Here is a 17,151-nt window from a genome sequence, read left to right as displayed (position 1 = left end):
GTGTTTTGCAATAAGCACAGATAATAAGTTATAGATGGATCAGAATTAATCCATAATTTCCATTACAGAAACCAGCGCATCTTGTACCAATTTTTGTGGAAAACCATCTTTGTGGGGCGCCTGGGTGGCTTGTCGATTGGGCGTCAGACTTCGGCTCGGGTCATGATCTCACAGTTTGTGGGTTTGAGCCCCGCATCGGGCTCTGTGCTGACAGCTCGGAGCCTGGAGCCTGCTTCGGATTCTGTGTCTCCCTCTCTCTCTCTGCTCCTCCCCCGCTCACACTCTGTCTCTCGCTCTCAAAAATAAATAAAACATTGGAAAAAAAATTTTTAATAAAAAAACCATCTTTGTATAATGCCTAGTGAAATAAGTCTGTCAGAGAAAGATAGATACCATATGATTTTATTCACGTGAAATTTAAGAAAGAAAACAGATGAACAAAGAAAAAGAGACAAACCCCAAAACAGACCCTTAACTATAGAGAACAAACAGATGGTTACCAGAGGGGCGGTGGGTGGGGGATGGATGAAATAAGTGAAGCAGATTAAGAAATACACTTCCCACGATGAGCAGAGTAATCTATAGAATTGTTAAAACCACATATTGTACACTGGAAACTAATATAACACTGTATGTTAACTAAACTGGAATTAAGATTTTTTTTAATCCTTGTATATTTAGTTCAGAAAGAATTTATGAAGGTCTGTTGTTACTAGAGAGTATCTAAGCATACAGGGAAGGTATAAGCTAGGTAGTAGTCGGTGAAACTTTGTGGAGAGAGTGCACTGGTCTGGACCCGTGTTTTGCCTGTTTCAATAACATTTATGGGCAGGTGGCTCCTCTAGAGGTTCTAGTCCCAACTGTGCTACAGATTCTAGGATTGAAGGCTCATTTTTTGTACCTTTGACAAATCATTTTAAGCCTTAATTCCAGTTTCTTTAAAAGAAAAAAATCAGGTTTTCAAAAGTACCTTATACCTCTAGGATTCTAATTCTGTGAATGTGATGAGACCTTTTTGCATTTGTGAGCTATCTGTTGGTTTGGGACAATACAGTTAATTTCATACTAAAGATTGTATGGTAAACCTCTATACAGACTAAGACTTATCTAGCCTACGTGGAGTAGTATGTATGAGTGTTAATTGTGGGGTCCCAGTATTTGATTATAAAAACTTCATAAAGTTCCCTTTGGATGCATTCTAGTGTATGCTGCATTACAAGTGGGAGAAATATTGCTGGACTGTCGTATTTTCTGTGATAATTATTGGCGAGATTTCTGAGTGAAGAGCTATACCCCAGAGATAACCTAATATTTCTTATCATTGGCATCCCAAGGAATGGAGTTTAATTGCACCTCCTTTGCACTCTTGGTATTTTTTACCTCTCAGGCAACCTTTCATGGGAGACACTCTCCAAGATGGCCCGTGGTTATTTCCTGCCCTTGTGAGGTCCCCTCCCATACTCAATACGATTTGCCTATGTAACCAATAGGATATTCTGAAAATGACAATGTGCGACTCCTGAGGCTAGATCATAAAAGACACTTTAGATTCCAGTTTGCTCTCTTGAATCACTCTAGGGGAAGTCAGCTGCCATGTCATATGGACACAGACCGCCCTGTAGAAAGGTCCAAGTGATAAGGAACTAAGGCCTCCTCTCAACAACCAGCACTGACTTGCCTGGCATGTGAGTGAGCCACCCGGGAAGTGGAGCGTGCAGCCCTCATCGGGTCCACAGAGAACTGCAGCCCCAGCCAACATCTTGTCTGCCACTGAGCCACGTCCAGCTAAGCCCTCCTGGAGTCTTGGCTCCAGAAGGCTACAGAAGCATTAATAATAAATGTTTGTCGTTTTAAGCTACTAGGTTTGGGACAAATATGCTGTGCAAAAATAGGTAGCAATACCACGTTTGTTGATTCTGTTCCTGTTTTCAGATCATTGTTTGTGTCTATTATCTCCTAATAGATTTTTATCTACTGAAGGGCAGAGTTCATGTTAATTCACTTTGATATGCCTCAACTGAGGTTATTACAGTACTCTGAACATATTTTAAATGCCATGTGATTGACTCGTATAAAGGCTGGAACACCTGGATTGCACTGATTGCTGTTGTTGGAAAGATGTAAATTACTTTTACTATTTCATTTGGAAATAAATGTATTTTTTTAATGTTTGTTTATTTTTGAGAGAGAGAGAGAGACAGAGAGAACATGAGCGGGGGAAGGGCAGAGAGAGGGAGACACAGAATCTGAACCAGGCTCCAGGCTCTGAGCTGTCAGCACAGGGCCCGATGTGGGCCTGAACCCACAAACTGTGAGATTGTGACCCGAGCCGAAGTCGGACGCTTAACCGACTGAGCCACCCAGGTGCTCCCAGCGTAGTGTTTTAAATAGGTTTCCTTAAAAAGAAATTAGAGTGTTGGGGCACCTGCGTCGCTCAGTCGGTTAAGCATCCAGCTTCGGCTTAGGTCACGATCTCACAGTCCGTGAGTTCGAGCCCCGCGTCGGGCTCTGTGCTGACAGCCCAGAGCCTGGAGCCTGCTTTGGATTCTGTGTCTCCCTCTCTCTCTGCCCCTCCCCCTGTTCATGCTCTGTCTCTCTCTGTCTCAAAAATAAATAAACATTAAAAAAAATTTTTTTTAAGGGAAAAGAAGTTAGAGTGTTTAAGGGGCACAGTCCATTGAGTGTCCGACTCTTGATTTCAACTCAGGTCATGATTTGGGGATCGTAGGATTAGGCTGCACATCGCGCTCCACACTGGACATGGAATCTGCTTGAGGTTCTTTCTCTCTGCCCCTCTCCCCAACTCGTGCGCGTGTGCTCTCTCTCTCTCTCTCTGTCTAAAATAAGAAAAATGAATAAATAATTTTTAAAAATAAAAAGTAAAATAAAAGAAGTTAGAGTGTTTAAAAACATAAGTGAAACAAAAATATAGTTATTTATAGGGAACTTAATATTTTAACAAGTAGCTAAACAAATAGAGGGGGAAAGACTCATAGAATCAGGAGGAGCTGTTAGAGTTGGTCATATTTAAAAAAATTACTGAGAAAAAGAACGTCCTTTTTTGCTCGCTTGTTTTTATTCTTTATTTGAAAATAATTTCAAATATGGGTAAGTTGAAAAAAACAAGAACTCGTGTATACCTTCTATTTAGATCCACCTATTAAGATCTTGTCTCATTTGCTTTATCACTTATGTCCCTGTATCCTCTTGCCTCAGTGGTGTGTTTATAGGTGTATATGTGTGTGTGTGTGTGTCCATATACATGTATGTGTATATGTACGTGTGTATGTGTACTTACGTGTATATGTCCACACATACAATATTTTTTCTAAACCATTTCAGGGTAGCTTACGTATATTGTAGCCCTATACCCCTAAATTCTTAAGTATATATAGTTCCTAAGAATTGCAGTTAACAAACTTCCATTAAGTTCAACATTGATACTTTACTGTTTGTAATCCGGTTTTGTCCGTCCATCCGGTAATGTCCTTTTTGCCATCCCCCTCCCCCCCCCCCACCCCATCCCAGTACAGGACCAAGTAGAGGGTCATGCATTTGAAGTAGTTTTGCTCTCCTTTAATCTGTAACCTTCCCATAGACCTTCTTGGTCTTTTATGGCATTGGCATTTTGGAATGCAGGTTCCCCTCACACACATTTTTTGGTAGAATGTTCTTCGTTTGGGGTTTATCTGGTGTTACCTTGTAATTACATCCAGTATCCGTTTAAATGTTCTAAAGTGAGAAAACAGTATTCCATTCCAAGCATCCGTTTTCAAGGAAAATGTAGGTCACACTTAGTTTGAATTATTAGAAATTGAAATGGAAACCCAAAACCTGTTGTAGAATCCACTTCTTAGAAAATGTTTAGAATAAGAACATTTTCTATCTTTTGTGATTCTGTAAGTAGTATTGGTTGGCCCGACAACCGGATTTTCAAAAGTCAAGAAATGCTCGGCTTTGGGATGACCCGAAGTGGGTTTATTTCAGCTTCATGGTGAACTCAGCCCCCGAAAAGCCCGTGGTATCTTTCCGTGGAAACAAAGGATTTTTCTCCCAACTATTGCTACATTTTTGATGGTCGTTGTGAAGTCCTTACCGTCTGTCAGACACTGAAGTGGATGGTGGGGATACAGAGAGGAGTATAAGGCACACTTCCTATGCCACACTGTGTATTAGAAGACTGCCAGAGAGGCCAGCACCCCGGAGAGGCCAGAGCCTGTGCGTGGGGCCAGTCTGTAGCCATCCTGGAGTCGGGGAGGCCCGATGCGCCTTTCTGCCCGGAAGGAATCCCTGTTGCTCCTAGAAGAGTCACATCCATCTGGACAAACAACCTAACCTTGCTGCTGCTTGGCATTTTTACCTGTTCTGGCGCATTAAGAATGACTAAATCATACTGAATAGTTTAGTGCAGGCAATCCCTTAAAAGACTGCAGGATAAGACAGATGATTTCTTTTAATGCTCAAATTCTTGAATCGTCCGTTATTCTATATTACGTGCAGTGTCCAGGAACTCACTGAGAAAATAGCACTAAACTTTTAATTGTAGTTCTATTTACTTATGCATCATTTCCAACAGTGTCACAGGTGAATGGTTAAACCTTATTTTAAGGTGAAAAATGTTCTTTTCAAGTCTGAAGATAAAACAGCTTTGTATCTTCTGATGCTGTGCACACAGTTATGACTTTGTTCTTGATTCTTCATCTGGCAGTGTTCTAGGCAATTCCTGGAAAGACTGATATTTTCATGTAATTCTCATTACGAGACTTAAGAAAATGCTATCTATTCAAGGTTCTGGGTTATATTTTGTTAATACAGTAATCAAATACCAAGCTAAAGCAAAGAATCTGTGGTTTTATATTCTCAGAAACATGACTTTAAAAGGCATCTAGGGAACAGAAAGGAATTCAAGAATCCATAAATCTAATATGATATTGGGAAAGATTTTTTTTAAGTAGCTGTGTATAGTCCTTGATTATATGTTGGTAAATACAGACCGAAGAGAAATATTCTGTTGATAAGTGTGTATTTTAGTTAAAATAATTCTCTAATAAATCTCTCAAATAAGCTACCTTCAGCAGTCTTCCTTTTATTAACACTAAAAGGAAAGGAGCACAGATTCTTTTAATTCATGTAGTTTTAAATGCAGTTAACTATAGTATATAAATATAATTGATCTTTCAAACTACCTTAGTGGTTGGGCTTCCCACAGTAGGGACAGTATTGAGAAGCATAAACTAAACTCTGAATCTGATTTTATTTATTTTTTATTTATTTATTTTTTTAATGTTTATTTATTTTTGACAGAGACAGAGCATGAGCAGGGGAGGGGCAGAGAGGGAGGGAGACACAGAATTTGAAGCAGGCTCCAGGCTGTGAGCTGTCAGCACAGAGCCCGACACGGGGCTTAAACTCACAGACCGTGAGATCATGACCCGAGCCGAAGTCGGATGCTCAACCGACTGAGCCACCCAGGTGCCCCTGAATCTGATTTTAGATGGAATGTAGATTACATAGAAGTTCTTTCTTATTTATGTTGTTAATATTGATTAAGAATTGACTAGGTTGTCTTTAATTTAAAAATCCTTACTGCTTTGCACAGAGCTTAGCAGAATGCAAAGCGTTTCCAATTCCTTAGCGCACATAGCGTGCTCTGACATTGCTAGGTGATTCTTGTTAAAATGAAAACTGGTTGAATATGGGAAATTTTATATGAGTCAACCTTAAAATGGATTTCTTTGAAACTTGACTGCTGCCTTCCTCTCTAGCTTCCTGTCCCGCCTCAGCCTGCCTTGAACTTCATTGCTTAGCGACATGAAACAGCTTGCCATTTCCTTGCTCACCTCTAACTTTCACAATTTAGAGTTGCACTCTCCACTCTGATAGCCCCTACCTGCACGTAGCTATTGAAATTTAATTTTAAATTCATTAAAACTAAAGTAAAACCCTCGTTCCTGTTGCACTAGCCGCGTATGAAGAACTCAAAAGCCACATGTGATTAGTAGCTGCCTGATCACAGAAAGTTCTACTGCACAGTGTCCTTAGAGTCTTTTGTTCCACTACAGCTTGCTCTTCTTCCTTGTCTATTTAAAGCCTACTTTTTCTTCAAGATTTATATCGTGTGTCATTTAGTGCAAGAAACACTTCCAGCCAGTGCTGTTCATTCCCAATGTCTGTGTTAGATTTTTCCTTTATTTTTAGCACGTTGCCTTCATTATTGGCATTTTACTGTTTGCAAATTTAGGTTTAAGGGCTCCTGGGTGGCTCAGTCAGTAAAGTGTCCAACTCTTGGTTTCAACTCCGGTCACAATCTCATGGTCCTGAGGTTGAGCCCCACGTCAGGCTCTGTGCGGAACACGGAGCCTGCTTGAGATTCTCTCTTGCCCTCTCTCTCTGCTCCTCTTCTCTACGTGCATGCTCTCTCTCTCAAAATAAATAAATAAACATTTTAAAACAAAAACTCTGGGTTTATATCAGGTATGCCTTCCATTTTAGGTGTCACTTTTCAGATTCTGCCTCCTAAATATTCCTTGAGTCTATCTCTTTTTTCATTCTAAATATAGTGGAAACAGCATAGTCTTAGATCTCATTTTAAATCAGGCCCCTCCCTTTACTACCTTTGTGATCTTACCTTTAATCTTGTGGACCCTTAGTTTTCTCATGTATAAAATGGAAAACTAGGTATTCAACTTAATGATTGAAGGTTGTTATGAATTGAGTGTTTGTGTCCCTCCAAAATTCCTATGTTGAAATCCTAACATCCAACGTTGTGTTAGGCAGGTGTAGCCCTCAGGAATGGGATTAGTTTTCTGATAAAAGAGACCCTCAGAGAGCTCTCTGGATACAGCAAGGATACATTAATTCAAGGATACACAAGGATATAACAAGAAACAGCAGTCTGCAACTGAGAGAGGGTCTCACCAGAACCCAGCCATGTACCCTGATGCTGTACTTCCGGCCTCCAGAACTCTGAGAAGTAAATTTCTGTTGCTTACAAGCTCCCTCACCCCCACCCTCCCCACCCCCGTCTATAGTGTTCTGTTATAGCAGCATGAGCTAAGAGAGAGGTCGTAAATATATATAATTAGAAAAGAACAGTAAATGCTTTTTTTTTTTAAGATAACAATGCAGCATAGGAGGGGGAATCACATAATTTTAAAGTGGTATGACCTATTTTTTCTCCTTTCTGATTTATTTTTAAATAACTGATTTTTATTAAATTAATTGTTTCTAAACAATTACGTACATATCCAACCTTCTCAGTTCTCCGAGTTTTTGGAGAGACTCTCTAATAAAGAACTTTCAGACCTAGACCGATATATCTATTTGCATTGTGAAGAGTTCAGAATGTATTTTCACCAGACATGTACTTCATAACTGATATGATCAATCACGTATCCAACCATGCCTTTGACATTTCCTCTTGAATATCTACTGCCACGTTCTTCATCTAAGCCCTCCCAACTACAGAATCTTCTAGCTAACTTCCCAGACTCCAGGCCCTCCCTGTTTTCGCCCATCCTCTGTGCCTCTGTGTCAGTCCTTTGTCTCATTTTTTTAAGCTTCTGTTTCCTGTGTTATCGTTCTACCTTTTTGCCTCAACATTAAGGCCTTTAGTATCTTCGTTATACCTTACCTGTCAAATCTTTTAACCATGTAACTTCCTATTATTCTCATTTTTCTACAGAGGCAGATCTTTTTTACTGTGCCATTGATACACCATGCTCAGTCCTACCTCCTAGTTCTTACTATGTTGTGTGTTGTATGAAACAACATGGTATATATGATAGAAAGGTGGAAATTTGGCATTAACTGTATTCATTTAGTTTTACCGTTATGGTTATTTTGAAATAGGAAGTAACGAGTCGTGTGTGGTGCCTTATGGATAAAGGGCACGGGCTTTGGTCTGGGACTAAATTCTAATAACTCGCCTCCCACGAGAGCTGGGTGACCTTGGGCAAGTTCTTCCATCTGTCTGAGCATTAGTTTCCTTTATTTGTAAAATGGGACAACGTATGACTGCTATAAGGTGGTTGTTAGGCTTTACACGATGTACCTAGGGAGAACACTTATCACAGTGGAACACGAATGTCGATGTTATTGTGGTTAATTATTTAGAAATAGATTCGATTCTGGGTGGCGGAAAACTCTAAATGACAGTGGCTTAACAAGTTGGAAGTTTACGTCTTTGACCACATAAGTCTGCATAGGGATCTAAGACTGGTATAAGATCCTGAGATACCAGGGAACTGAATTTCTGGCTTGTTGGCCATGCCATATTTGGCCTCCAACTCATGCATGAAAATGGTGGCATTTGCGTTCTAGGTATCAGGATAAAGAAAGGTATGACAGTGAAGGAAAAACCATGGTATGTGCTCTGTTTAGGGTAGGCATCTGAAGATATCTCATGACATTTCCATTTACGTGTCATTAGCTAGAACTTGTTCACACAGCTACACTGAGCGGCAAGGGAAGCTGAGAAATGCAGTCTTATTCTCAGCAGCCAATATTTTGATTGCCAATATTCAAGCTAAAAATTTTATTGCAATAAGAGATGGGAAAATCCCTTGCCACATACTATGTTTATTAAAGTTACAAAATTATGATTTTTTTTGACACCAATATTGGTTTGATTCATTGTTTTTACAAGGAAATATAAATGGAGCATAAGGAGAGAGCCTAATTTTAACAAAGTAGAGAAGTTATATTACTTAATGTTGATCTCAGTTTAAAAAGCTAATTCTACATGTGAAGGTTTTAGAGAAAAGAAATTGAACATTTTAATCACAGTAACCAGTGAGAAAAGAACTTTTAGTAAATTTATAGCAAATTCTATGGAATAAGCATTTATTCAGTATATGAGTACCGAATGGTAATGTTGTTTATTGAAGAAGGTAGGGACAGGTTTGGGAGAGAGTCCGGTTAGTTTGTTGAACACATTAAGTTCGCGGTGCCTGTTAAAAGTCCAAGTGGATCTGTCAAATAGATCAATTATTTTAAGAGAGCCTAGGGGGAGGGGCGCCTGGGTGGCGCAGTCGGTTAAGCGTCCGACTTCAGCCAGGTCACGATCTCGCGGTCCGTGAGTTCGAGCCCCGCGTCGGGCTCTGGGCTGATGGCTCGGAGCCTGGAGCCTGTTTCCGGTTCTGTGTCTCCCTCACTCTCTGCCCCTCCCCCGTTCATGCTCTGTCTCTCTCTGTCCCAAAAATAAATAAAAAACGTTGGAAAAAAAAAAAATTAAAAAAAAAAAAAAAAAAAAGAGAGCCTAGGGGGAAAAATCGGGATATAACACTGTTTTTTTAGCCTACAGATGGTGTTTAAGGCATGGAACTGAATGAGATCACCCAGGAGAAGTACACGGAGGGAAAAGGGAATAGGTCCAGCCCTTGAGTTGTTCTTACTATTTAGAGGACAGAGGGAAAGAATAGCCAATAGAAGAGTAAGAAGTAGTGGGAAAATAGTAGAGTTGGGTATTTTTAAAACTCAAGAGAGTGTTTTAAGGACGGAATCATCAGCTATGTCAAATACTTCTGGGAGATTGGGTGAGATGGAGACAGGAAATGTCCACTGGATCTGGCGACATAGACACCACTGATGGTGTCTTTCGTAAAAGCAGTTTTAGTGGAAGAGTGCGGAGAACTGCCATATTGGAGTAGGTTAAAGGTAAGTGAGGGGATCAGGGAGAACACAATTGTCTTGAGAAGTTTTGCCGCAAAGAAAAGAGAAGTGAGTAGACAGGTAGAGGTGAGAAGTCACAGGACAGTATTTTGATGGGAATAAGCTAGCAGTCAGTTTTAAACCTTTCTGAGTGGTGTTAAAAGGGGTATTTACACTTTAAAAGTCCCTGCAGAATCAGCCGTATACTTTTTTTACATACTGGACTTAAAGTGTCCACATTGCCTTGCTTTTCATAAGGGAAGAAGTTCAATGTTTTCTGTCTGAATTTCAAAATTCAGTGCATTCTGTCTAGTCACGAGTACATGTTTCTAGAAAAACTTGTGTTAGTGTAAGCGTTTTCAGAAGCTATCCAGTTGCTAAAACATTTTACAATGTAATCCTTCCAGTTGACAAAAATAGTAGATATTTTATTGAAATAATTGGAAAATGCCTGCAAAATACCAGCATTTAAATAATTACATTTCAGTGCATATCTTTTGCTGAGAAAATGAAATTAAGTAGAATGTTTCATAGCTAGTCAATAAAAATTCTTTTATCAAACACTCTATATTCCAGGCACTATTTGAGCTGCTAATAATACCAACAGTGAATGGTTCCTGCCTTCAAGAAATGCTTACATTTTAGGAGGTGGGGGTTGGGGGTGGGGAAGACAACAAGCACATACAGAACACTTGGTACTTAACATAATACTTCTTGGTACTTAACGTAGTATTAGCAAATACTATGAATAAAATAAAATCGAAAAATGTAGTAGAGAGTGACTGGGATAACTACTTTTGCTAAATGGCCAAGAAAGGCCTCTTTGAGGTGACCTTTAAGACTATTCTGAATAATGGGTGAAAGAGGTTCAAGTGTAAGTGTCTTGAAGCAGGATCGTATTTGGCTGGTAACAGGAAAATGAGAAGGCTAAGGGGCCTGTGATATGGAGTAATCTAGAAACAGAATGGTAGGAGATACTCAGAGAGTTTCTTTGGGCTTCTAAGGAACTTGGATTTGGGTTTTCTCCTTAATAGGAATCCATTAAAAGGTTTTAATCAGGGAAGGGACAGGGCTAGATTTGTGCTTGGAAAGATCAGTCTGAATGCTGTGTGGAATAGACATAGGCATCTACAGTAGTCCAAGTGAGATCATGATCGTGCTGACTGAGACTGTAACAGTGGAGATGGTGGAGAATGGTTACATCCAGGATGCACAGGTGGATTGCGTATGGGCCATAGGGGAAGGAGAATGTCACGTTCAGCAGACACTTTAAGTACCTGTCCTAATGCAGTGCTATGTTAGATAACAAGCATACAGATTGACTTAAGCAGCTATGTCCCCTTCCTTCTTGGATAGTAAGTCTTCATGCTTCTTCCCATTTTGGTGTGTTAGTAAACCACCTAAATGACTGCATAATATTAACTTTCTTGCTACTTAATTATATATTTTTCAAACAATTTGTAGAGGTTTTGATTGCCAGTTCCAGTAGAGGCCATTGTTTTATCAACACTCCTGTGTATGTTGTCTTGGTTAAGTGTCCAACTCCTAGCACAATGAAACATACCACATATAAAAGTTTCCACAGAGGGGCACCTGGGTGGCTCAGTCAGTTAAGCGGCCGACTTCGGCCCAGGTCATGATCTCACGGTCAGTGAGTTCGAGCCCCGCGTCGGGCTCTGTGCTGACAGCTCAGAGCCTGGAGCCTGTTTCAGATTCTGTGTCTCCCTCTCTCTGACCCTCCCCCGTTCATGCTCTGTCTCTCTCTGTCTCAAAAATAAATAAACGTTAAAAAAAAAAAAATTAAAAAAAAAAAGTTTCCACAGATAGTTCTGAAGCACCCCACCTCTCTTAACTCCTGTCTTGTTTTCTCTGCCTGCTTGCTGTTGGCTCCAGCTTTGATGCCCATTTGTTCTGGCATGAGATGGTGATTCTGTTGAAAATCATAAAACACTCCCTTCAGTAAGTCCTGAGGCACTTTTTCCCCATCTTCCCCACTTCTCAGGTCGTCAGGGTTGTTGAAGAAAGCGATCTCTGCTAAGGAGAACCCATCTGTAGAAGCATAGCCTACAGATTAAATACAACTGAACACTTGTTCACATGTTAAAATGGACTTGAAATTTCTTCCCACAGAAAATTCTGACTTTGCCTGCATTTGTCTCCCTTCTCATTAAGATAACCTTCTGTCAAAGCAAAAGCCCTGATTAGGAACCTCAGTTTCCATTATAGATTATTATTAGCCTTATCACCTGCTTGTCTGGCCTCTGATGCACATGGTTCTGCTCTTAATCAGCAGCATAGAATATTTGTACTCTCCCAGGGTCAGCAGACTTTCCATGGAGAGTCTATTATGGACTGAATGTTTGTATCCCCCATAAACCCTGCCCTGCCATGTGATGGTATAAGGAGGCAGAGCCTTTGAGAAATACTTAGAATTAGGTGAGGTTATGAGGGTTGAAACCTCATGAGTGAGATTAGTATCCTTATCACCTCATCTAATCCTAATGACCTGGCCAAAATCTTGCTTCTTTTCTCTCCTTTCCACCATGTGAGGAAGCAGCAAGGAGTTGGCAGTCTACTACCCGGAAGAGGGCTTTCACCAGAACCCTACTGTGCTGGCTGGATCTTAGACTTCCAGCCTCCAGAACTGTGAGAAATAAATTTCTGTTGTTTATAAGCTACCCAGTTTACGGCATTTTGTCACAGGAGCCCGAGCTGTCTAATACAGGGTCAGATGATAGATTTTTTAGTCTTTGTAGGCCGTATGGCCTCTGCCACAACTACCCAGTTCTGCCCCTATAGCTTAGAAGCAGTCATTGACAATACAAACATGAGTGGGCATGGCTGTGTTCTAATAAAACTTTCTTTACAGAAATCAGCAGCAGGCAGGATTTGGCCCACAAACCATTGTTTGCTGAACCCTACTCTCTAGGCCTTTGTTAGACAAACTGGTACACTGTTCAGCTATCTTCAAAACCTGGACTGTGCTATTCATGGAGTATGATTAGAAGGAGCCATCATATATCCACTCATGTAAGTAATCCAAATTATAAGATTCAGTTCTTGGATTTGATTCCCTCTTTTGTCCATTAAAAAAAATTTTTTTCCCCGCTGTTAGCCAAGTAGACATACAGCTATGTCTTACATCATCTACAATAGAAATGCTGAAGAGGAAGAATGTCCTTATTTAGCCAGTAGTTTCCAGGGAAGGGCTGTCTTAATTATAATGACCAATGGTGATTAGCTGCATGGAAAAATATGGAGAATAGATAAAGGCAACCTATTGTTGTCTTTATGAAGACAACATCAGGATCAACACATGACAGAAATTCTCTAAAAGAGCCAACTTGACTCTTTCTTGACTCTTGGGGGTCATTCAGGTCTCTAATTGTATTCAACTAATTGTTGTTAAATGTCTGTTATGTGCAAAGCACGGTGCTCAGCAGTGTCTCCTGAGAATATTTTTTTACCAGTAAAAAATGCCTATTGGTATCTGCTTTCCTGCATATAGAGCTCATTCCCTAGTATGTAGGAGATGCTCAATAAATATTTGTGGCTGAATTAATATCTCCTGTTATGAATCAGTAAATTGATATTATTTGTAAATTGCTGTCTAATGGATTCAATTAACATGAATCAGTGGATGAATTGATAAATAAAAGAAGCCAAAGCTAATGTCCAACCATGAGCCCAAGGTGATTCCAAATAGCCGGTGGTGTCTATTTTAATAAGATTACTGAAATATCTCTTTCTCATACTACCATATACAGCCCTGAAATATGTAGAGGGAAGTGATTGAATTAAATAAACACAATAGACTTCTTTAGGACAAGAAATAAGAGCTAATTTGGGAGTTAGAACCAGGTGGCTGTTTGCAGGCTAATAAAGCAAAGCTAATTTTGAACTTTTCGAACTTTTTGAAGCAGAACTTTTTGAACACCGACGAAGTTCTGGTTTCTGGTGTTGTACATGGACCTTTTTTTTTTTTAATGAAAAACTGTGAAATTGTAGTTATTTGTTTTTACTAATGAAAAACTGAATCCAAAAAAGTACTTTATTTGGGGGCCACTCCCTTTTCTCGCTGTCTCTTTGTGTCAGAGATGAAGGCTTGAACGAAGACAGTCTGATGTCTTATTTCTTTTGTCAGATGTAAGGTTACGTATTCGCCCCCATTATTTTCCTTTTCCTTCCAGTTGAGTCACTCCACTATTGTAGCAGGTGAATCGACTTTGTAATTCACTGCTTTTATACAGTAGTCATTTTTTATTTTAATCTACTTTTCCCAGATGCCAGCAATGACCTCCTGCCTAATTTAGTACCAGTAGTCAATTTAAGTTTATTTGATCAAAGGAAGAAACTAACATTTAAAAAAATTTTTTTTTTAATTTTAATGTTTATTTATTTTTGAGAGAGACACGGAGTGTGAGCAGGGGAGGGGCAGAGAGACCGAGGGAGACACAGAATGGGAAGCAGGCTCCAGGCTCTGAGCTGTCAGCACAGAGCCCTGTGCGGGGCTTGAACTCACGAGCCGCAAGACCATGACCTGAGCTGAAGTCGGACGCTTAACCAACTGAGCCCCCAATGTGCCCCAACGTTTTTTTAATATCTTATGTCCAGGTACTATGCTTTCATCATCATCATCATCCTTGCTAAGATTTACTGAGTAAATACTAAATACCAAGCACCGTGCTTGGTAGTTGGAGGCATTACATACATTTACATACAGTATTCCATTATCTCCACTCTGTGAGGATACTTGTGTTGTCCTCTGGGTGATTTCCATGAGAAGACAAACTTGGGGGTAGAACTAAAGAGAGGTTTTGTAAGGTGGCCCAGTGAGCTGTGATATGGACCAAGTCTTTCTTACAAGTTTTCACATCTCACTGAATGTTCCCCAGACTCTACGTGGTGGACATTATATTGGGGTCATTACAAAAACTAATAAACTAAACTAAGAAGTGACCACACACAGTGTTTTCTTAACTTTTTAAAAAGTCACTGCATTGTAGGAAAAGAATTTTACGTTGCAACCCAGTACACGTACACACACACACGTAACTGAAACAAAAGTTGTGCCAACTTAATGGCCACCTTTGCTGTATGTAATGCCCTCTGAGGTCTTCTATTATTCAAATTCTTTTTTATGATGGATTGTGACCTACAGTTTGAAAAACAGTGATCTAATGTGTGTCTACTCAGGATGTATTCTTAGTATGGTAATAAGCCTAAGTTTCTTCTCATTTTTTTTTTTTTTTTTAGTATTCTGTTCATAAATTTACCTAAAAATATGCTTATAACTATTGAGTGTTGCTTACTATATGCCAGATGCAGTTCTAGTCCCCAGGATATACAGACAGTAGAATTCAGTCCTTGCCCTCGAACTCAAATGGATAAAACAGACAAAAATTAAAATAACTTTTAGTAAGTACAGCTGACCCTTGAAAAAGATGGGGGTTAGCGGCACTGACCCCCGGTGCAATTGAAAATCCTGGGGTGCCTGGGTGGCTCAGTCAGTTAAGTGCCTGACTTTGGCTCAGAGTCATGATCTCACAGTTTGTGGGTTCGGGCCCCGTGTCAGACTCTGGGCTGACAGCTCAGAGCCTGGGAGCCTACCTTGGGTTCTGTCTCCCTCTCTCTCTGCCCCTCCCCCCTCTCAAAAATAGAATAAACATTAAAAAAATTTAAGAAAAAAAAAGAAAATCTTCATGTAACTTCTGACTCCCCAGAACAACTACTAACAGCCTACTGTTGACTGGAAGCCTTACCAAGAACATAAACAGGTGATTAACACATATTTTGTATGTTATATGTATTATATACTGTATTCATACAATAAAGTAAGCTAGAGAAAAGAAAATATTAAGGAAATCATAAGGAAAGAAAGCACCTTTATAGTACTGAACAGTATTTACCGAAAAAAATCTGTGTATAAGTGGACCCACACAGTTCAAACCTCTGATGTTCACAAGTCACGTGTATTATAGTATCAATATGAACAATGTGCTGTGGGAACAGGGAGCAAGCAGCTAACTCTCCCAGCCAAAATCCAAGAAAGGCTTGATGAGGGAGGTGACTTAGTGCCAATGGATCATATGGAATGAGTGAAGATTTTCCAGGTGTAAGAGAGAAGAACATTCGAGCAAAGGGACCTCCTGTGCATGCACGGGCCAGGAGGTTTGAGAGGCCCGAACTCATTCCAGCAACAGAAGAAGTTCAGTGTAGCATAGAGTTTAGGAGCACGCAGAGAAGTCAGGTAGAGCGGTGGGTTGAAGGACCTGTGTGCCTTGTTAAAGAGGTTAGATGCCATCTCCTGCAGGGAGAAGCCCGGCGAGGTTTTGGATCTAGGCCATGTAAGATGTTTGTGCTTTAGGAAGACAGTTCTGACAGCTGCTTAAAGGATAGTGTGGGGAAGAGAGAGGTCAGAGGCAGGAGATCCTTTGCGTGGCCTCACATGAGAAATAGAGACATGAACTTAGAAAGCAGTGGTGGGTATGGAAAAGATCATCTGGATCCCAGAGCTCAATTCCATTGAGCTTGTCAAACATTTACTGAGTGCTGACTGCAAGTCAGGTTGTTAAATACTATGATACAAGAAAAAAAAAAAAAAAAAGAATAAAAATGGTCTCTGATCTTGAGTTTTCTGTCTAGTGGGAAATGAAGACACACAAATAGATCACTTCAGTTTTATAATGGTTAAGTGCTGTGATAAAGGCTTACATGAAAATGAAAAGAGCAGGGGCACCTGGGTGGCTCAGTCGGTTGAGTGTCCGACTTCGGCTCAGGTCGTGATCCGTGGTTCGTGGGTTCAAGCCCTGCGTTGGGCTCTGTGCCGACAGCTCAGAGCCTGGAGCCTGCTTTGGAGTCTGTGTCTCCCTCTCTCTCTGCCCCTCCCCTGCTCATGCTCTGTCTGTCTCTCTCTCATAATTAAACATTAAAAATGTTTAAAAACAGGGGCGCCTGGGTGGCTCAGTCAGTTAAGCGGCCGACTTCGGCCCAGGTCACGATCTCGCAGTCCGTGAGTTCGAGCCCCGCGTCGGGCTCTGTGCTGACAGCTCAGAGCCTGGAGCCTGTTTCAGATTCTGTGTCTCCCTCTCTCTGACCCTCCCCCGTTCATGCTCTGTCTCTCTCTGTCTCAAAAATAAATAAACGTTAAAAAAAAATTTAAAAATAAAATAAAATAAAAATAAAAATGTTTAAAAACAAAATGAAAAGAGCCAAGGTGAGAGGTTCATTACTGAGACTGAGAGGTTCACAAAGGCTTCCTCAGAAGGAAACATCCACGCGGAGTCTAGAAGGATGAATAGGAATTGACCAAGTGAAGCAAAGGACAAGGGGCGTTCCAGGCAGAGGGCAGAGGGAAGCCGTCCTGAGTATCCCGGAACAGCAGGAGTTCAGTGTTGCTGGAGCAGAGTGTGGGTGAGGAGTGATACGCTTGAGGCCAGACTAGGAGCAGAGGGTTCACTTGACTTCCTGTTGTGGAACTTGCGGGTTCTTAAGGAGCCC

At 40.5% G+C, this 17,151-nt stretch overlaps 1 long non-coding RNA gene across 1 annotated transcript in view; it reads left to right on the top strand.

Annotated features, from left to right (window-relative positions):
• Positions 1-17,151, top strand: part of LOC122240534 — a 106,555-nt gene that overhangs the window by 24,323 nt on the left and 65,081 nt on the right. Inside the window, exon 2 of the long non-coding RNA XR_006220322.1 lies at positions 12,521-12,681. This is a non-coding gene — a long non-coding RNA (uncharacterized LOC122240534). The remainder of the gene's footprint in view (positions 1-12,520; positions 12,682-17,151) is intronic.

The sequence above is a fragment of the Panthera tigris genome, chromosome A1, assembly GCF_018350195.1.
Source record: "Panthera tigris isolate Pti1 chromosome A1, P.tigris_Pti1_mat1.1, whole genome shotgun sequence".
NCBI classification, from domain to species: domain Eukaryota; kingdom Metazoa; phylum Chordata; class Mammalia; order Carnivora; family Felidae; genus Panthera; species Panthera tigris.
Note: the sequence above shows the minus strand (reverse complement) of the source record. Positions and strands in the feature narration are given on the sequence as shown.